We start from the raw sequence: 22,703 nt of genomic DNA on the forward strand, positions 1-22,703 counted from the left end.
TAACAGCAGTAGAAGCGGTGACAGAATGCCAAGACTTGAATGCAGCTCAACGGAACAACGCCATTTGGAGATTACAAGCTGGAGCAACACAGCAAGAAGTGGCCAGGCACTTTTGCATATCCAGACAGACAATCTCCGCACTGTGGACCCGATACAACAACACCAACAGAGTTGACGACAGACCAAGGTCAGGAAGACCAAGGGTGACAACCCAAGCACAAGATCGATACATCCGGCTGCGACACCTCCGAGACCACACTACCACAGCCACGTCTACAACCACACAGATCCCTGGGGTACGCATAATATCAGATCAAACTGTACGCAACAGACTGAGGGAGGCTGGACTTTTTGCACAAAGACCTGTTCGATATCATGTATTGACCCGTCATCTGGCGGACCGTCTGCTTTGGTGCCAACAGAGGGTTAGATGGGCACGTGCAAGGTGGAGAAATGTACTGTTTACTGACGAGTCCCGTTTCCTACTCACACGTGCTGATGGGCGTGCACGTGTCTACAGACGTCGGAGTGAACGTTACGCCCCCTACTGTGTGTAGCAGGTTGTCCCATTTGGCGGCGGGAGTGTCATAGTAGGATGCCTCACGTGCATGTGGCAGGTGCATTGACGTGTGCGTTACAGAGACTTGATCCTACAGTCTTACGATCTTCCTCACGTCAACGTTCATGGCGGACAGTTCCAGCAGGACAACGCTCGACCGCATATTGCACGTGTTTGTCAGGACTTCTTGCAGCACAACAACATCCAGACATTACCTTGGCCAGCCTGGTCACCAGATTTGTCCCCGATTGAGCATCTGTGGGACGAGTTGGGTCGACGTGTTCGCAGAAGGAATCCACCGTCAAACACTTCCGGCGCTTCTTGATGCACTTCAGCATGAATGGCAGCACATCCAACAGCGTGTTATTGACAACTTGATTGCATCTATGGGTCGTCGGTGTCAAGCGGTGATTGATGCACGTGGTGGGCACAACCGATACTGACATTTTCTGTACCCCTGTGACATTAACTGTATCGTGTACATGTGTCTGTCTAGGTGACACGATTAATGTTTTGAACATTGTGTACATTAATCTTCAAACAGTGTTTCAATTATGGTTTCTGTGTCCTATTTTGAAACAATCGCATTATATTACATTTTGAAAGTCTGTCAAGTTTCTTTTTTTGAAGAGTATATATTAATTGCTTCTAATTTGATCATAATTGAAACAAACAGAGAAGTAGTGTAGCGGGTCTTCATAATGATAACCACAGGATACATGAAGGCGGATATAGTTATAGTGTGATCTATGGTGAAAGGGTGTGTATGTATGAAATCATACACATGAGTACATGAGGGCTGACGTAGATATAGTTTAATGAATGATGGGGAACTGGGGGAGGGGTGGGTCAGGAGGGTGTATGTATGTATGCACTGACACATGGTGGGAGGAGGGTGTATGTATGCACTGATACATGGTGGGAAGAGGTAGTATGTATGTATGCACTGATACATGGTGGGAGGAGGGTGTATGTATTTAAGGACTGATACATGGTGGGAGGAGGATGTATGTATGTATGCACTGATACATGGTTGGAGGAGGATGTATGTATGTATGCACTGATACATGGTTGGAGGAGGATGTATATATGAATGCGCTGATACATGGTGGGAGGAGGGTGTATGTATGTATGCACTGATACATGGTGGGAGGAGGGTGTATGTATTTAAGCGCTGATACATGGTGGGAGGAGGATGTATGTATGTATGCACTGATACATGGTGGGAGGAGGGTGTATGTATGCACTGATACATGGTGGGAGGAGGATGTATGTATGTATGCACTGATACATGGTGGGAGGAGGATGTATGTATGTATGCACTGATACATGGTGGGAGGAGGGTGTATGTATGCACTGATACATGGTGGGAGGAGGATGTATGTATGTATGCACTGATACATGGTGGGAGGAGGGTGTATGTATGCACTGATACATGGTTGGAGGAGGATGTATGTATGTATGCACTGATACATGGTGGGAGGAGGGTGTATGTATGCACTGATACATGGTGGGAGGAGGGTGTATGTATGTATGCACTGATACATGGTTGGAGGAGGATGTATGTATGCACTGATACATGGTGGGAGGAGGGTGTATGTATGTATGCACTGATACATGGTGGGAGGAGGGTGTATGTATGTATGCACTGATACATGGTTGGAGGAGGGTGTATGTATGTATGCACTGATACATGGTGGGAGGAGGGTGTATGTATGTATGCACTGATACATGGTGGGAGGAGGGTGTATGTATGCACTGATACATGGTGGGAGGAGGGTGTATGTATGTATGCACTGATACATGGTGGGAGGAGGGTGTATGTATGTATGCACTGATACATGGTGGGAGGAGGGTGTATGTATGCACTGATACATGGTGGGAGGAGGGTGTATGTATGTATGCACTGATACATGGTGGGAGGAGGATGTATGTATGTATGCACTGATACATGGTGGGAGGAGGGTGTATGTATGTATGCACTGATACATGGTGGGAGGAGGGTGTATGTAAGCAGTGAGACGGTCCCTATAATCCTCTATTGTTTTACCAATCAACACGCTTCATTGGTTATCTTTTTACAATAACGCCTTTTGCAACAGAATGATTTGGTTTTCTTTTGACATTGTTTCTGGTAAATATTCCCTGGACAGAGAAGATATTGGCGATACTGGTCTCATGCATCGTTTGATATTTTTAAACAATTCAATTCATAAATATTTTTTTTTTATAATTTTTTATTTTTTCAATCATTTTACATTTATTTAATACAATGTGACGTTCCTGTACATAGTTGATTAATCATCTAAATAGATGATGGCAAGTTGACCAAAATTTATAGAATAGGCCAATGTCACACTCAATAATCGCTGAACATTTAGTAAGGTTGTAGTTGTTTCTTATTTCGTTCTGAAAGACTTGAAATGATGGGAGTCTTTTATTTAACTTACTTTTAAATATAAGATCTTTTGTTATCAAAAAGATGATATTAAGAGGGTCATTGCGCTTTTCTGGAAAACCAATCATCACATTTCTTTGTAATTTCATTAATTAGGGTTTAACGTTTTGAGTTCAGGAAAGTAAGACAGATTCTGATTACTTGTGAGTGTGTTATTGGATAAGTGCAATTGGCTTGTTATATCATAACAACACCATAAGCCATAAATGTTTCGCCAACAGTGGATTCGAACTTGAATTGGTATGCTTTGAAATACACGCGTCTATACTAACCGCACTAATACCCGCCAACGATGTTGGTGAAATATGCTATACAGTTTCATAATAGAAGGGACAAAATCCTTACCATATTCAAAAGAAATCTCTGCTAAAAGCAGAGCCAATTGTACGATTCCGACTGTATCATGAGCATGTGATAGTGATAGTATCAGGTGTTCGCGAAAAGTTAATTCCATGTAAGTGGAAAGTAATACAACACAATCGTCTTGCCACCTACCATCCAAGATAATATTACCCCAGGCCCCTTTTCAAGGATAATCTTTTAAATATATACATGTGTTTCTGAAGAAAAAAGTCTGTGTATTGCTTTAATGATATGTTGCATACATTTAAGGCAAAGCCCATACGTTATATACCTACCTTAAATTGACACTTTTGCTATGTACATGTTTTACAAAATAAATCACGTACCAGTGTAGAAATTGATTTATGAAATTATGAAATGTCCGCGTCCAATGGGTTGATGTGTATGTGAACCAACTATTTAATTATCTGTTTTATAACAATAGAATGTTTTTAACACTGACAACAGGTATAGTAAGTGGATAGTCAGAAGAGGACACTGGTAATCAGAACGAATCACTGAAATCAGTGAATGAGTTGTGTTTAAGGACGCTTTTAACAGTATTCCAGTAATATCACAGCGTGTCAGCTTAATGTGGGAGGAAAGCCCGAAGTAATGCAGATCTCAGATGTTTACCACTTCTGTGAAACCCACGAGCATGGGTATGGTGCTGACAAACCTAGAAACATAACATAACCAATCATAGGTTTCTGGCGTGCCCAAGGGACGCAACTCTGCACAGCGAATTGCGGTGCCTTAGAAGACTGGGTGCCCCCATCCCTCCCACTGAAATCAACATTGGGGCACCATGTTATAAATCCTGAAGACACTCAAATAGCAGTCAATGGAAGATTGATGTACTTATCAATTCTAAGAAATATATGTCTAATTGATTTAAATTTCTCAATCAAATCTAGTTATAATCAGTCTGATAAATCTATGTAAATATATGCATGCATATCCCAATGCCTTCCTCTAATACTCGATACTAGCTCTTCCTTAAAGGGGCACTAATCTAACGCCATTCCACGGACTGGTTGTTGCCTTTGTTATTGTTTTTTCCCCCGTGAGTACCCGGATGATACACAACGCAACTGAGCGTGACCAGAGACTGGGCTACCATCTGCAAGGACAGCTAAATAAACTTGGAGGCTGGAGGCAATATTTGTTTTACGCATTTTTGCATAAACACTGATTGGTTAACTGTGATCTATAAAGATTTCGACAAAGGGCGCATGTTAATTAATTTCTTCAGCCTAAACAAACAGACAAAAAGAACAGCGGAGCTCATCAGATGTCATTTGGAAATACCCCAGATGGTTATAGTTTAATACTAAAAAAAGTATCCATGCAGTGAAAGGATTTTTGGATTTCGGCTTGCGTCGATAATACGATTACTACTCCCTTGTTGTCATCCACGTTTTCTCGTATAACCCTACACTTGTTTATTTGTTGTCATTCACGTGATGCTCAGTTAATGAATTTATTACAGGTACAATTAGTGGTAGCACCACTTACATTACCTGACAAAGGTTCCCATTTGGCATTTATTGTGTCTGGGGTAATTATTCAATCTAAATCCAGGTTTGAAGTGAGGTGAAATGTGTGTTATGTAATATGCACGTGTCAGCCCAGCAAGAGATGAATGATCAGTTGATTTACTTTGTTTTGTAAATCAACTGATCGTTCCTAGTCATCAAAGGATTAACAGAAAATATGTTGATTGATTAATCACTGTTATCTTGCACAGTGGATATGTCAAGAGTGAGTGTTTACATGTCTAGGTTTTCTAATACAAAGGGAATACACTCATATAATGGCGTGAAGTGCCGATGTAAAAACAACATACTTTGTTCAAAGGGTTATCTGATAATACGTTGATTGATTGATCATTGTTATCTATCACTCTATGGATTTTTTAGGAACCGTGGACTTTATGAAAATAGTTGTCACGTGGGCTTTCTCAGCCGACCATTGAGATGTGACACCTATGTAAAACACCTGAAACAATCCAAGTGATCAGTTGAGAAACGAACACGGGTTATAATATCCCGAAACGATATATATCTTTTAAAATATTTGATTGTTAGTGAGACATGTGACATCGAATAAGTTTCTTTGTACAGCTGCAGACGAGTGGGATATTGTTCCTTTGTGTGGATATTCACGGATACATACCTCGAACAAGGAAGCTACCTAAAATTTATACACATAAATTTGGTAGGTTGTAATTATGATATTTGCATTTTGTTTTCCTTCTTTTAAACCGATTCGTTCTTGTTTCTCTACGTCTTGGTTGGGAAATTCTTCAATGCGCGATAGACGTTGTTTTCACAGGTCTTTTCCTTTGTAAGCGTGTATATATTACCGTCAATTTGTAAAATGTGATTCTCTCAGGCAATTTATAAAATGTGTAAATATTTCAGTCATTTCGACTAAAAAATCTGTCCAGATTGATTAAGACGATCAAAAAGGCCTACAAACATCACAACAGATTATTATGTAGGATTAGAAGCTTTTCAGCGTAACATTTTCAGTCTCTTGGTGATGACATTAAACATCAAAATGTTTGGAATTTGTTATCATAATAATACAGATGGAAATGTTTTTCAGTCACTTTGTAAAATAACTGAATATTTAGACGTTTAATAAATGTGTTACACATTTGACAGTAAAAAAATATACACACTATAAAAAAAGCAATGCTCGGGTGAAATATTTACTTTGTGTTGCAAGTCAAAATAGTGTAAACGAAAATCGCAAAATTACCAAGCAAGTGACTTCGTCACCATTACCGATGCTATTTCATTTTGTTGATCAATTTGACCATACGCCCTTATTACTAACAATAAAAGTGACTAATGCGCTTACGAATGTCGCAGCAGAGGTCGCGAACTAGTCTAGATTTCTGCTATACATCCGGGTACTCACTGGGGGAAAAACAATAACAAAGGCAACAACCAGTCCCGGGGAATTGTGTTAGATCAGTGCCCCTTTAAGTCTATTTCAGAAGCTTCGTATAAAGTTGTGTTATTTCAATGTGGTAACTGTACATGTATGTCTTTGACTTGCAAATACAGGAGATATCTGCTTTCAAGAGACAGATCAGTGGCACCTTAGTTTTCTTGTTTTTTTTACTTAAGTTTAGTGGAACTTAGACTTAGACTTAAGTTTTGTCATTTTCTGACTTAATTATTAAGACTCACCTTTCTAGACTTAAATCATATATGTTTGACTTAAGTCATGTAAAACAAAATAGCTGCCAGACGTAATCCAAGAATATTTAATGAGAGAAGAGATGTACTACATTCATTAGATGACAATGAACTGATACAGCGCTACAGATTTGATAGGTACAGTATTGTTTATATTTGTGATATCCTTAAGCAGGAGTTGAGTCCCATAACACAGCGGAGTTGTGCCGTGTCCTGCGTTATTAAGGTGCTTGTCACTTTGCGTTATCTTGCCACTTGCAAATTTCAAATGTGTAATGGTGGGTTATGTCGGATGTTTGAGGGGAACCGGCTACCAGTAACTTGTCATCTGCTTGGAGATAGTGGCTACCCTTGTCGGAGATGGATCCTAACACCATTTTTGCGTCCTCTCCAAGGACCACAGACAAACTACAACAGGTAAAAACATTACGTCATTCAGTTCACTTCGAGCACATCAGAAAGAAATCATAATTATTTTATCTCACTTCTCATTTAAGTAAGACCGCCTCCGTGGTTTAGTGGTAGAGCGTCTGCCCAGAGAGCGGAAGGTCCGGGGTTCGATCCCCGACCGCGTCATACCAAAAGACGTTAAAAGATGGTACTTGTTGTTATCCTGTCTGGCGCTCGGCATTAAGGGGCTAAAACAAGGACTGGTCGGCTCGGAGTCAGTATACTGTGTCTGAGTGCGGTATTCATGTTAAACTGCGGCATGGTATCTCAGTGAGCTAGCGCTATAAATCGGCATCAGTCCGTACTAGTACAAGCAGCCACACAAACACACATGCACGTCGCTATATAAGTGCAATAATCTTGGACACGAAGTTAAACCACATTTCACCTCACCTCACCTCACCTCACCTCACCTCACCTCACCTCACCTCACCTCACTTAAGTATGAAAACATACTAGTATGAAGCATTGATTCTATGAAATATAACCACACACATAACAAGAAACAGCGATAGAAATTGGCACTACTCCTACAGTTCTTGTCAAACTGACCTACAGCTAAGATATCATCAGGGTTGGATAGAAAGTTGCCAATATAAGGGGTTTGCAATATGTTGTCATTATAATGACAAATGGATTGAAAATGTTAGCTTCTATCGCTGAGAACATAGCACAAGTTGTTCTTCTTTTTCTTATACTCCCAATTTTAATTTTATATGATTATCTGCTGATAATGATTATTCATTGCAATTGTCAGATCACATAAGAAAACAAGGAGTTGTGTGGGGAATTGGGCAGCTGAAACGGCGGTTTCATGTATTACATGGGGAAATCAGACCTTCCCAACAGAGGGCTTGCAAGGTATAGAAATTAGAAAATGTTTTCTTTTCTTTTTATTCAATTTCAGTAAAAAATGGAGAGTCTTAATTGACTTACACTTTAATGAAATTATTTGTTTTTCACAAGTCTTAATTGACTTACACTTTAATGAAATTATTTGTTTTTCACAATAATTATTGTCAGGACTAGATATACTGTAGGTTGATAAATAAACATTATAACATAAATTTTATAACTCAACTCCTTCAACTGATCATACAGTAAGACAATTAAGCTACTCCATAGTTTACATAGTTAATCTCATGCCTATTGAACCTGTGCTGAGAGTAAGGTAATTTAGGTTAATTAAACGAAATTATAACATATATACTCCCTAAACTGTGAGTCCCCTTTTCCTACCCAGTACTTTAATCTAATTAGGACAAGTAGAGACGAGTACTCTTTTGACCTTCAAACATTGAGATAGGTTTGTGTTGGTATATTTTATACACAAAATATACAGCAAAAAGTTACAATGTAGGTCTTAATAATAACTGTGAAGGAATTACAATATCCTTTTTCCACTTTCACATTAACTATTTCATTTTAGGTCACCTTTTTTTATCAAAACTATTTCATAACTAAACTAATGTAGCCATAAGTATGTTTACCAGTGTCAATGGTTTGCTGCCTGAAATTAGTAAAGGCTTTCTTTGACTGGCTCTTCAGGTTTTTCCATTTCTTTTCAACCTCCTCCTTGGTCCTCCTGTGCATTAAGCTTGCATTGAGGGTGTCTGTAATCATCTGCAAAGTAAACATAACAACTCAAATGAAAAACACATCAAATTACATTAATATTTTTTGTCAGTATTAAATCATGCTATATCCACATTGTACAATGTACACAGTTTTAAAACTTAATTTCTTTCCCCGTCTTTTCCTTAGTGGTATTAACACTCAAATTGATTTCTGAAATAAAGTGCTGATTGAAAAGAGATATCTGTTTTTTTACATATGAGACTAATTATTCATGATGTTTTAAGCCTTTTAATAGTTTTTATGTCCATTGAAATATAAAAATTGAAGTGAATTATGTATCGTGATACAAATTGTATCATGAACTGAGTATTGCGATATGGATCATATTTTGTATCCAAAGCACAGTTTTACCAAAGCGATTTCGACCCATAATCCTATGGGATTGTGTTCCTAAGAAAATAATATAAATACATATTTCAGTATATTGTCATATATATTTTACATTAATATTCAAAACAAGAGTATATGTGCATAACATAATAAAACATTTCATCAAGTTCATAATATGACTATGCAGCACTAGATCGAGGTTGTATGAGATATCCATCACAATATATTTATTACTAATTAATGCACAGGAACACATTGATTGGTCTTGATATGGAAATGACATCTTGACACTGTAATAAGTTATTGTTAAATTAGTTAAACTTAAGTTCATTGTACGCTTTTGACATGAAAGTGATAGTAATGTAACTTTAGGATACTAACATGAGGCCTAGGACTAATGTATGCTTTAGAAACTAATCCAAATGCCCCAAAACGAGTACAAAATGACATAGATCTAGGCTACTGGTTTGGGTTCAAAATCACCGGAAAGTTTGGGTAAAAATTGTTAGGGGTACAAAATCACCACATTCCATATAAGCTACAGACAATAGGCCTACCCTGATGAAGATAAAAAACACAGTGCAACTTGAGAAAAACGGAAATAATTGCTTTTGGTCTCAATGTCTAAATATGACCAAAATATATGATTCCCGTGGTACTGGACTTACGAAGTGTGATGATGGAAGTTTGGAAAACGTCTTGGTTATTATTCGACCACATGCATTCCTTGCTACACACTACGGCCTTGTCTGCTACATATGTATGTAAAATTAATGATGTAAGCAGCTAAACCTCTCAAAACCCATAAAAAAACCACTCACTACCACGGACCACGTACCTGCCACGCCTCCTGTCGCTTCAAGGAGGTGATGCTGGGGCCAAACTTTCCTTCAATCACCACTTGTTTTCTGACACCAGCTCTGCTAGTAGTAACGATTCTTCTTTGGTGAAGTTTGGCCGTCTCTTTTTCTCGTCTTCGGTCATGGCCTTTTGCCTATCTTGGAGCTAGCAGCGGTGTTTTTTATCGTCTGTGCTGTCCGGGAATTCCCCGATAACATTTTTCTCTGTCTAAGTGAAAAGAGTTCCACTGGTAGGCTAAAAATAGCTGGGATAGTCCTTAGTGATCACGTGTTTGCATTCGGTGAAATCAACTTAGTTTCTCACGGCAGACTTAGCTAAGTTTTTGATTTAGACACTTCATGAATACCAATATAAGTTTTTTCTTAAGTCAAAACTAAGTTGTTTGATAAATACGGCCCCTGACTTGCCTTTGCATGTGTTTGTGGTGGATACACTCTAAACCTGGTATGATTCATAAGCACATGCTTGTGATATAGTCGAATTTGAATGGGAAAGAGGATACTTATGGAAATGGTTTTGTTGATGTTATTTCCATCTCAAAAAGCGTATTCTTTTACAATGTTAATAATTTTTCACACATGAGGAGCCAGTCACTGTGTAATACACATACCTAACGACGTAATATTTGTAAAGGACTTTGTCTATTATAGGAAATCTTTATTAACACAATGATTTTGTCCAGACTATTTCACATTATATTCTGAATGAAACTTATCACGAAACTTAATCGGACATTAGACATGCACAAAATATTAGTTGGTTATGAGGTTTCCTGAAGGTCATTTTGGCCAACACATGATTGTGTTTGATTCTGTTCTATTCTAGATGCTGCTGTGAAAATCTCCTCAGCTAATTTCACCTTAAATTTGCAGCGTGAATAAAATATAGATATCAGTATTTGTAAAAAGAAAAGAAGCTTTATACTATGATCTTAAATAATGCAGACAAGCATGCCATGGAAAATATAACTCAAGAATCCTAAATCAGTCAAAGAAAAACGTTAAATAATTATTCTGTACCGAAAATTTAGATAGAGTGTATTGTGTCTCGAAAGTGGCGCGAAAGTGCCATGAAAGTGTCGCATTCTTGTCAATTATTATCGCGAAAGAAAGCGATAGTGGGGCAATAGTTTCGTGTTGATGTCTCAAAAGTAGCATGATAATTCCGCATTAGTGCCACAATAGTGGCTAGAAAATTTCGCCAAAATAGGGGAAGTTACTAATGAAATGTAGATTAGATTGCTGCTTCCAGTTTTGTTTATGAGAAAATACACTGGGCAATCAATATTTCTGCTTATAAAACAAAAGAAAATTCAACCTAAATGGTAAACCATCATGTCTCGTGATAATTTATCTCAAATTTTACACTTTCAAATCGGGTATGCATTAATCAACAACAAAAACATGTTTCTTTAGTTGCAACTCTTTATTGCATATATTTTATGATATACAGCTTCTCATTCTTTGATCCACCAATAGGTGTCGCTTCTTGCAGCGCACAAGCACAACACAATTCGAACACACTGTACTAGAGCAAATTCAGTAATAAACATGCTACACAATACTGAAAGCATGACTGACATCCAAGGGAGATAACTCCTTGACTTGATATTGTTTATATAATATATACACAAAATAAATACATAACGCTTACACATTCTGTTTGAAGGTATGCAATACTTTAAGACAGAAATTAATGATATATAATATTTCATTAAATGTGATCATAACATGTAGATTATACATTAATATGTCTTAGACAAATATAAACAATTCAAAGCATACCCTGTTAGGTGAGTGACGTAAGGGCATGACTCCCCACTGCCACACTTATGGAAACACCATATTCATCGATCTGAATGAATAACAGATACTAAATACACTATACACTATTTAACATATTGACCACAATAATACACACATTCCATGATTCGCATGCATCACATCTGAATCCATACATTACAAACACAATTTAGAAAAGCTTATAAAACATTTTAGAAGTAAAACAACACTTACACTCATATTTCATTGAAGCAATATAAATTATGGATGCTTAGCTTACTATATACAGATTTGAATAATTAGATATAACCTACATTTATTTGTTTAGCCTACTTTATAAAGATTTGAATAATTAGACATAACCTACATTTATATTAGATTACATACATTAAGCTTACTTAATACATAAGGATTGAATGTGTAATTTTTTCGGTTCATTGAGGTATAAATCGAAAAACCGAAGTGCAAACTTTTGTAAGAATCACAATTTCTTTGCTGCTGTAGTAGCTAACTCATGGGCTTATCTGAGGCAATCTTCCCTATGACTTGGTTCACACAGTGGTGGATTTGGTATCTTGTGCCTATGTCCATGCCAAAAGCTAAATCCACAAGTCCATGTTGTCTCCCAAACATCACATAGAATGGAGCTGTTGATGTTGATTTGTGGCGGGTACAGTTGTAGCCATGGACAAGTGGTCCTACATGAGTTTTCCCATTCTTCCTGTCTTGATCGAGGGTGCCAAGCATACCACATAGGGTACGATTAAATTGCATGCATGTCCCGTTGCCAATTGGATGGTAAGGTGTTGTCTGGGACTTGTCGATGTTCAGTGTCTGGCAAGTCTCGCATTATCTTGCTGGTGAAGTTTGCTCCCTGATCTGGTGAGTGAGTGAGTAGAGGGGAATGTCCGAGTAACTCTCCATTCTTTAAAAATAATGTGGTGGGCCTGCACATAATATACAGCAAGCTGGATCACAGGAATCAGTTGCTACTTTCTGAACTTCATAATTTCAACTTTGATTCAACTTATCTTGCATGTTAACTTTGCCAACAAGATGAAAATTTGAATGAATTTGAAAAACACTTTATGAGGCTAGTTTCCAGACGTAGTATGATGTATGTATTCATTAGTATTTCAAATTGTGGTAAACCGGTAATATCATGCACCTATAGCAACCTCATATGCCTCCTATGTACCACAGGGGAATTCCTCTGACATATGATTGGATGACATTGAAGATCAAGGTCACTCATTATGAAATAGATGTCAATAAAGCTTGTGTAAACATTTCTAAACAATAATGATTTATGAGTAAAATTTTAATGAACCTGTTACACTACTGCTCAGAAGTTCATTCCCCTTAAACTGGTTGAGAACGTGTGTTACGCACATGAGACACACTCGGCTGCTGAACTTGTTGCACATGGGTTGCCCCAAGTCAGCAAGCCTGACCACCTGATCCCGTTAGTCGCCTCTCATGACAAGCATGGGTTGCTGAAGACCTATTCTAACCCGGGATCTTCACGGGTCTAAACACAAGGTCAGCCCATTTTTATTAGTGTTCAGTTGCTCGACTTATATGCATGAACCATTGGGGTCCAGTCTAAACTTTGGGACTGACCAACAGTAGAACAGTAGTGAATTTAGATCCACATTCATTGCTACGGGAACCCTCAAGTTGATACAATTGTCACAGGTTGGTAATTGTTCACATTAAAGTGTTTGTGATTGTGGATTGGGAAAATTCTAGTTTCAATTTTTGCATCATTCCGCATCATTTCAATTATATCAATGTTCATTTGGCAAATTTATGCTTTAGAGGGTACGGTCACCACTACTAATGTCCGACCCGTAAAGATCCAGGGTAGAATAGGTCTTCAGCAGCCCATGCCTCACGTAAAAGGCAATTATGCTTGTCATAAGAGGCGACTAACGGGATCAGGTGGTCAGGCTCGCTGACTTGGTTGATGCATGTCATCGATCCCAATTGCGTGGATGGATGTTCATGATATTAATCACTGGATTGTCTGGTCCAGGCTCAATTATTTACAGACCACAATCATATAGCTGGAATAATGATGAGTATGGCGTCAAACAACAATCCAAACCAAAAATAACTACTAATAATTTCATACTTTGAAGTTTACACCGTTTCTTTCATGCTGATTGGCTGAATGGGTAGTCACGTGATCTGATGTTTGGAGTTCATAAACATGTGAACGGACAGAAAAAGTTCACACGATGTGAACAAATTTTTGTAAAATTGATCGTGTGATTTTTTGCCGGAACTACTTTCTGGGGCTTCCCCGAACTCTCGATCGGTGTTTACGATCAACTCGTTTTTCTATTTTTCTTTTTAATACCTGTATTTATCAACAATATATTTAATTCAGTATGTTTGCCTGGTCTTGTAACATTTCATCTGATTTATAAGTAATAAATGCTTTGGTTCTGGTGTTTGATGTTGTCTAGCTGCTACATGAAACAAAATGGATTGTCCTTACGGTGATTTGGATATGGAATGGCTATCTTTCAATACTAATAACGCAAGTAAAGAAAATTAATTCTGTAAAATTTCTGAGGTCAACAAAATTGATTTATTGAGCGATATTGACTTTGATGCCTTGTTTTCGGAAATTACAGGAATCTAGCAACAATGAAAACAATGTAGTACCCTGCTTAGATGTGGCCGCTTACATAGAGCAAACGTGACAGCCTCCGATCAATCCCAAACTAAAACCCGATTCACTATCGCAACGTGAACAAAAATCTAAGATTCTGAGAAACCATAAAACATAAACATAAATATAAAACGAAAAAAAAAAAAAAAAAAACTTATCTGTTTTACCGATTGGTCATCGGAGACGACTATTCTACTATTCCGGTTTCTGAGTTGGCCGACCTTCTCCGTGCATTCTAGGCCGAGAAGCGGCGGCACATGAGGAGTGACGGGGCACAGAGATGAAGCTGGTCATACAGTAGGTCCATCTCAGGTGACAAGAAACACCAGCTAAGCAAAGTATTACAGCACACGCGACAAATCCCAAACTCCAAATATAACACACCCTGGCGTTGAAAATGAACACAAAACACGAAAGTTTCAGAGCAGTGGGTCCAATCCCCCACCAGTCCATTCCGCATCGTCCGAATTGGTTTGCGATTATCCAAACACAAGCAACACATTCATAAATCGGTGATATTCCCAATTTGCTAGTGCCATGAGGGGGTTCACGCGTCGGGGTGTTTTCCATAACTTCTCCATAAACTTCATTTTCAACAGCAGTAAGTATAAATTTCATCCTCATATTCCTGTTTGACTCGAAATGCACCTCTTTACAAACTTATGTGATGTCATATATAAATCCTCACTTGAAGGTTGACCTCGGTGCATCGAGGTCATGTTCATATTTTTGTTCACCTTCCTGTAACCTATTTTTAAGATTTGATTTATCACAAATATTGTTTGTAAATTTCTTCAGAGAATGAAATTATGTTGACATATTTCTAGATTATGTTGTATATATTCAAAGAACTATTTTTCTTTGCGTAACTGAGTATGAGTGGGCAAACGTATGTGACCGAGAGCCGGCAAATACCTACAAAATAACATTGTTGCAATGTTCTTCGGCGAAACCAGAGGACTTCAAATTTCAGCAAACATTGTTACAATATTATTCGACGAGACCAGTAAACTACAAAGTATGACATTATAAGAATTGAACGCCAGTTTGGATGGATCGCTCGGAGATTCACAGAGTTTAACCAGCGCTATTAAATCTTTCACACTTCAATGAACCCATTCAAACTGACGTTCAATTCTTAAATGTCCTATACTAAACAACAAAAGTTCCTGTGTCACCAATATTTTAGTGTATTTTTCAAACAAGTAAAGTTTGGTTTTCAATATTGTGGTACATGTATGGAATCAAGTCACACAAACACAACTGCTACAGAAACGCATGCATTCTTTGCAAAAGTTGACTTTAATGTAAGCTCCATGCATTTGACTACCCAAGAATGGGTATAAAAACATGTGCGTTAACGGGATTCCATATGCAGTGTTTAGCATTGTGCTGACAACTACTCAGAAAAACATCAAAATTTCGCATTTATTCAACATTACGAAATGCCTGCCTGTCCAAAAATGAGCATCTGCGAGCCATTGGTAAGATTGAAGCAAGATCGAGTCAACGTGATGTTGCAAGACAATTTAACGTCCACAGAAACACCATTTGGTGTTTATGGCAACGTTGACAACAGACGAATGCCATCAAAGACCATACTCGGAGTGGCAGGCCACGCGTAACCAATAATCTACAAGACAACTGGATTCGAACAACACACCTATGAAATCGATTCCAGCCAGCAACAGTGACTGCAAGAAGCAACCCTGGCCTACGACGAATATCTTCACAAACCGTACGTCGTCGCCCCAGATGTGCAGGGATTGTCGCAAGAAGACCCGCCAGACGTCCCATTTTGACAGGAAAGCACCGTCAAGCATGTCTACAGTGGTGCAGACAGCATCTACGCTGGACGGCCATGCAGTGGGGACAACACAAGACCAAATAGCGTCCATTCCAATTTGGAATGAACGTTGGAATGCTTTGGAAAGATCGCTCATTCCAAACTTTCCAAAGCTTGGAAAGATCGATCTTTCCAGAAAATCCAAAATTGGAATGGCAACATTTCCAAACATATTTCCAACACTGGAAATGTTTGGAATGACTTGGAATGGTTTGGAAATATGGTTAGAAGGAACAAGTTAAAATATGTTTTATCAGTAATTTGAACAATAAAAAGGCTATGAATTAGAGGCTTTAGGGGTTGCTTATATAGTAATTTTGAGATTTGGAAAGAATGCCAAGAGTGGTTGGGGGACGAACTAAGGGAGCTGTGTGTGTTGGGTGGTTGTAGATAAGGTAGTTTGGGTTTTATTATTTTATTTGTTTAAATGCGACTAATTAGTCCTGTTTTAATTAGGTATAAACCTAAGGCTTTGAATTTTTCTAATTTATTTTGTGGATTTAGGATTGATTCTAGTGTAAGTCCGGTTTTAAGATTTAGGGTAGTCTGTAGTGTTGTTCGGTGTGTTTGGTAGTGTGTGCAGTGAATGAGTACATGTTCTGGTGTTTCTTGTTGTTTGCAATGTGGGCGGTTTCCTGTTGTGTGTAGATTAGCTATTTTACGGTGATTATTTAGTTTGGTGTGGCCGTTTTGTAGTTTAGTAATTATTCTGTCGATTTTTTTGGATGGGTGTAGTATTTTTGGTTTATTTAGGTGGGTTTTTTAGTACTTACCTGATTTGGCCATTTAAGTTTTGGTATATATTTTGCCATTTTTTGTTGATTTTTTGTTTAGTGAAACTTTTGATTTCTGATTTTGAGCTAGGTAAGTTTAAGCTTATTTCTGGGAGTTAAAGGGATAATTTTGCTGCTTTATCTGCCTTTTCATTTCCAAAGATTCCTACGTGGGCGGGGGTCCAAATGAACTCTATTTGTTTACCTGCTCTAGTTAAGTTGTTTGAGCTATTGAATATTTGATTTATTAGTTTGGGGTGGTTTTTAGTGTTTTTATTTTGAGGGCTTGTAGTCCACTGAGGGAGTCGGTTAGGATGAGGATTTTTTGTTGTTTTTTAGATTGCTGATTGTGTAGTGCTGAGACAACTACTGACTGATGTAGAAGATTTAACTTGCGCTTTCCGACTGCAGCGTATTTCGCACACGGGCCTGGCCGGACCATTTAGTGTATTCCGAAAAGGGTGGAAGTGGTATGTGCAACCCAAGAGGGGGCTTTTAGGGGTTGCTTATATTGATTTTTTGAGATTTTTAAATTTGGAATAAATGCCGAGGTGGGTGGATGAGTGAACTAAGGGAGCCGGGTGAGGTGGGTGTTTGTATGTTTATTGGATTTTGGATTGGTAGATTAATTAGTTTTTAGATGCGCTTAATTAGGTCTGTTTTGATTAGGGATACGCCTAGGGCCTTGAAGTTTTCTAGTTTATTTTGAGGGTTTAGTATTTCATCTAGAGTAGGAACCTTATTTAGATTGAGGGTGGTTTGTAGTGTGGTTCTGTGTGTTTGGTAGTGGGTCAGTGGATGAGTGCGTGTTCTGTGGTTTCGGGTTGTTTGCAGTGGGGCCAGTTGCCTGTGGTGTGTCTTTTAAGTTTTTTTAGGTGATTATTTAGGTTCGTGTGTCCTGTTTGGAGTTTTGTAATTAATCCGTCAATTTTTTTAGAGGGGTGTAGGATTTAAGGTTTGGCTAGTGGTTTTCTGAGCACTTTTCTGATTTGGCTATTTGAGTTTTGATATTGATTATGCCATTTTTTTGGTTAATTTTTGTTTGTTTACACTTTTAATTTCTGATTTTGAGATGGGTAGGTTTAGGCTTATTTCTGGTATTTTAAGAGATAATTTAGCTGCTTTATCGGCGCTTTCGTTGCCGTAAATTTCTACGTGGGCGGGGATCCACAAGAAGGTTATTTGTTTGCCTGCTTTTGTTAGGTCATTGGAGCTTTTAAGTATTTGGTTTATTAATTTAGGTCGTTTTTTGTTATTTTTGTTATTGAGGGCTTGTAGTCCACTAAGGGAGTCGGTGAGAATTAGGATTTTATTGTTGTTTTTAGATTGTTGGTTATGCAGGGCTGAGGCCATGCCCAAACGTTTGGCCGTGAATATAGATTGGTTGTTAGGGAGTCGGTAAGATTGAGTGGATATAACTGGTTGTGTGGTATGGACTCCGAAGCCTGTGTGGTTGGAGATCGGGTCTGAAGATCCGTCAGTGTATATGTGACACCCATTTGGCCAATTTTCGTGTATGTATGCAAGTGTGGTGGTTTTAGCTATGTTTGGGTCGGTTTGTTTATTTATTTGGTTAGCTAGTGTTGTGTCTATTTTGGGTATTTTGAGTTTAGGGGTGAAGATATTTGATTTTTTGCAGTCTTGTTTAAGATTTTGAGTTTGGTATTCATTGAGGTAGTTAGTTATTCTTTTGGATATTAGGGTGAGTAAGGGGTGTTTGCGAGCTAGAGTTTGGTTTCTTGGGCTAATGTTTTGGTTAATTATGAGACAACTAATAGGTCTCAAGATTAAGTATTCGGCTGGATGGCAGCTGCCATTTAATTACAAAACAGACAGTCGTCTAGACGGCTCACATGTAAGTGCGCCGACATGTGCCTAAGATCATAAAATGGACAATCTTTGGTAACATCTAATTTATTGTTGTCTCACGCCAGAGCTGTGAATAATTCTGTTCATTGAACAACTGGAATTCAGGAAGTTATCAATAATTGTTTTACTTAACATAAGATAAGATAAGTTGTTGACAACATAATATTATGATGTCAGGACGTACTACAGTCAAAACCATATATTTTAAAATCAATTTAATGACAGACTATGATTTCTAAGTCCCGATTAGTAAATCAATGAGGTATCAGTTTCACCACATGTGCACAGACCGCCTATACTTATATATATTTTTCATAACTATTCTCCAGTTAAAGTCCTATCCTCTTATCAAAAAATCTGTGAGAGTGATCATCATTAACGAAACTCATTCTCGTCAAAGAATACAGGACAAATGAAGAATCAGATGCATACATTTATTTCCATGCTTCATTCATCACGAAGTAGATTTACATACATTTGTGAATAGCACTTAAACTGTGATAATGAATTTTACCATTGTCCATATTATATTATAAATATTAACCATAATATGGATTTCCGAATATATAAACGACTCCAAACGTTGATATTTCCGACAAAAACAAAGTCAGCTGTCTTTTAACGTTCAGGGGAAAAGGGTTTGCTTTCACAATTGAACATTTGTTTTCACCAAAGGACAATCAAATCAAGCCAAAAACAGTAAAAATACACATATATGGTTAGCGACCGTCATTATACAGCGAGGGGGGGAATTCTCCTTCACAAAAACATTCCAGCCCTTAATTACCGAGGCAGCTATGACGTAGTAGCATTACATTCGCTGCATTTGCAGCATATAAGATGTGGTATCTGTGGAGTGACTAAAGTAATATTACGGCTGAAATCTTACTTGCATGGTTGTTTTAATAGAAAACTTACGGTTTAAAAACACAATTGTTCTTATATAATGTTTTTAGGTTTGGTTTATAAATACAAGAGAAGATTTTTTATACATATAAAACTGGTCGAAAATACAGCTGAACAATAGAAAAATAAAAATAGGAGTTGTGAATAGTGACAAATTTTAATTACATCACCGTGTCAATAATTATTGATTGATTCCGTCAAACAACTGTCAAACCATTTATTGCCATGTACGTACATGTACACAGGAAGTCGGCGCTGTTGGAGGCTCCAGGTAAATAAACATCGTGGTTTTATGACGGGAGATCAGACGAACCGTGAACCAGGGGCATGCGACGTAATTACACCTAAAGGTGGTAGAACCAGGGTATTGTCTCTTGGACTGGCTAATTGACCGTACGTATAATTGGTAAATATATTCGTTTTGACACCCGTGTTTCATGCACATCCCGGCTCATAAGCAGAATACAGACAAATGAGGCCCCGTGATCAGCGGAGCGTGAACAACATGGATGCCGCCTTTCGGCCGTACCGAGCAGTCAAGCTGCGATCTCGGAACTGAATCCAATTGCAAGCGGAGACAAGATTACTTCCCTTACCCAAACATGATCCTTGCTCAGAAATGTTCAAATCTATCTTCAGTAAATCATGAAATTAATGCGAGCATGACATTTATGCGAAAAATGCGATCGTCAGGCCCTCTGATTATTTTAATATTTTTCATTTCATCATGATAAAAAAGTTAGTCACTTATAAGGTTACCACGTTGAAAATGGAAACGATCATTAACAAAAACAACAAAATGTATTCTCTCATCACTCAGCCCAACAGTGATATAACTGCAAATTAAACAATCAAGTATGCTAAAGTATTACACATGGTGGGTGGAGGACCAGGGGCACTTTGAGTTTGACAGGTGTCATCAACTGGTCAAGTAACCTCACGGTTTGTATATTCACATTGATTGGACAGTCTAGACAGGCGCAAACTAATCATGACGGCGTCTTCAGAACAGAACAGAACTTTATTTCTCACAGGTTTAGGCTTACGTGGATAACGGAAAATTTTGTTTAAGTGATAGCACATTTGTAATTCAATCTAATATACTTTCCTGGATTGATTATATGGCTGTGGTCGTAGATCCGGATGTATCTAGATATGCTCAGTATATACACAGGGTTTATTGTTTTACTATTAGGATTAATAGATACAATTGAGTATTTATACCCTTGATCATAAAGTTAGTCACTACTTTCACACTTTGATTTGTATGATCTGGGTTATGATTAAATTGACAAAATAAGAAATCATTCCCTGTATATGTGTATTATATATTGTACCCCAATACATAATTAAATTGTGTATAAATAAGGACACTAGGTTAATTACTGTAATTGATAATTTGATAAACATATTCACATTTAGTTGTGTGATCTGTCACAGAGGTAAAGCTAATTCATAACAACTAATTGTCACATTTATTTTGTTTCTATCCTTTATATGACACAAATGCTATAACATGGGGTGATAAACTTCATTGGCAATAGACGTAGCATATAATTGTCCACATGAACAGTCTACTCTGTTCCAGATATGTTTCTTCATTTTGTCAGCATTTAAATCGTTGCATTCCTGGCTCAATGATTCATTTGACGAAATCTTGTTCCCTGTTTTGAATTACCGTCAGATAGTTCCAGAACAATTATAAAATTTTCAGCCCTATGTTTTGCCGATAATTCGAAGTTCATATTCTTGTGCGAACACTTATCAAAATTCATTTATACCTAGTATTATTATGTACATATGTATATCAGTTCAAATTATAATAATGAGGCCCTCTATATTCTCGAAACGGTCTTTGTTCTACGACAACCGCAAGTCTGTATGGGAAAACAAAATATTTGTTTAATTGTTCAAAGTTCAAAGTCAATGTCATATGATTATAGACAAGGAAGATAAGAAATTAAATATAAATGGTAGCCACTTTAAATGACAGAATTTCTTTTAAGTTAAATTTGCTCATGATTTGGTCTTTTCGTGGTACATAGTGCCAAAATACTCTTAATTATTTACTTTCATGTCATTACTAATCTCACATAAGGTCAAAAGTTGTACAACTTTTAACAGATATGATTATGACATGTTGTTTCCAAACATTTCCAAACATTTCCAAACAAATCCAAACAAATCCAAGCTTGGAAATATGACCTTTCCAAATATTGGAATGGTCATATTTCCAATTGGAATGGTGGTATTTCCAAGTTTTGGATTTTTTGGAATGGATGATATTTTGTCCAGTGCAAGTTCTATTCACTGACGAGTCTCGTTTTCACCTCAGCCACAGCGATGGATGGATTCGAGTGTACCGACGTTGAGGTGAACGTTACGTCAATCATTGTGTCATGGAAGAAGATCGGTGGACACATACGCTATTGATCTGTAAATTGACAATTTGGCATGTTCATGTTTTTTATGAAATCACACATTTTCAGAAGTCAGTATGGCAAATTAAACCATTTGAACAGAGTCTTTTATCTGTTGCAAACCGAAATTGTTTCGGATTTGGTATAAAACATAACTTTGCATTAAATCTTATTCAATGTCACAGGAACTTTTGTTGTTCAGTATATATATAGCTCTTGGTACTGTTCTTGAAATACTTAGGGGCTGTCGTGTAGCCTAGTGGTTAAAGCATTCGCTCATCATGCCGAAGACTCGGGTTCGATTCCCGACGTGGGTACAATGGGTGAAGCCCATTTCTAGTGACCCCCCGCTGTGATATTGCTGGAATATTGCTAAAAGTGGTGAAAACCATACTTACTCACTCACACTCTTGAAATACTTGATGAATAACTTGATATTGAAGGTCAAAACTACTTTCAAGCTCATACTCATAAAAATGTTTAATGTTCATGGTACTAAAGAAGTGTTTCATGCAGCAAGACATTTGATACATCTTCTTAGGGTTGAGCATTTAAGTAGCATCATCTTGAGT

The 22,703-nt window shown here is 37.6% G+C and overlaps 1 protein-coding gene and 1 pseudogene across 1 annotated transcript in view; one reads left to right on the forward strand and one right to left on the reverse strand.

The window, feature by feature from the left end:
- The window catches only part of LOC139454193 (uncharacterized), a 182,715-nt gene that overhangs the window by 138,536 nt on the left and 21,476 nt on the right, over positions 1-22,703 (forward strand). The window lies entirely within an intron of this gene.
- LOC139454194 (nuclear apoptosis-inducing factor 1-like) lies at positions 8,474-9,976 on the reverse strand (annotated as a pseudogene).

This window comes from Haliotis cracherodii, unplaced genomic scaffold (assembly GCF_022045235.1).
Source record: "Haliotis cracherodii isolate W230 unplaced genomic scaffold, xgHalCrac1.p SCAF_10, whole genome shotgun sequence".
NCBI classification, from domain to species: Eukaryota; Metazoa; Mollusca; class Gastropoda; order Lepetellida; family Haliotidae; genus Haliotis; species Haliotis cracherodii.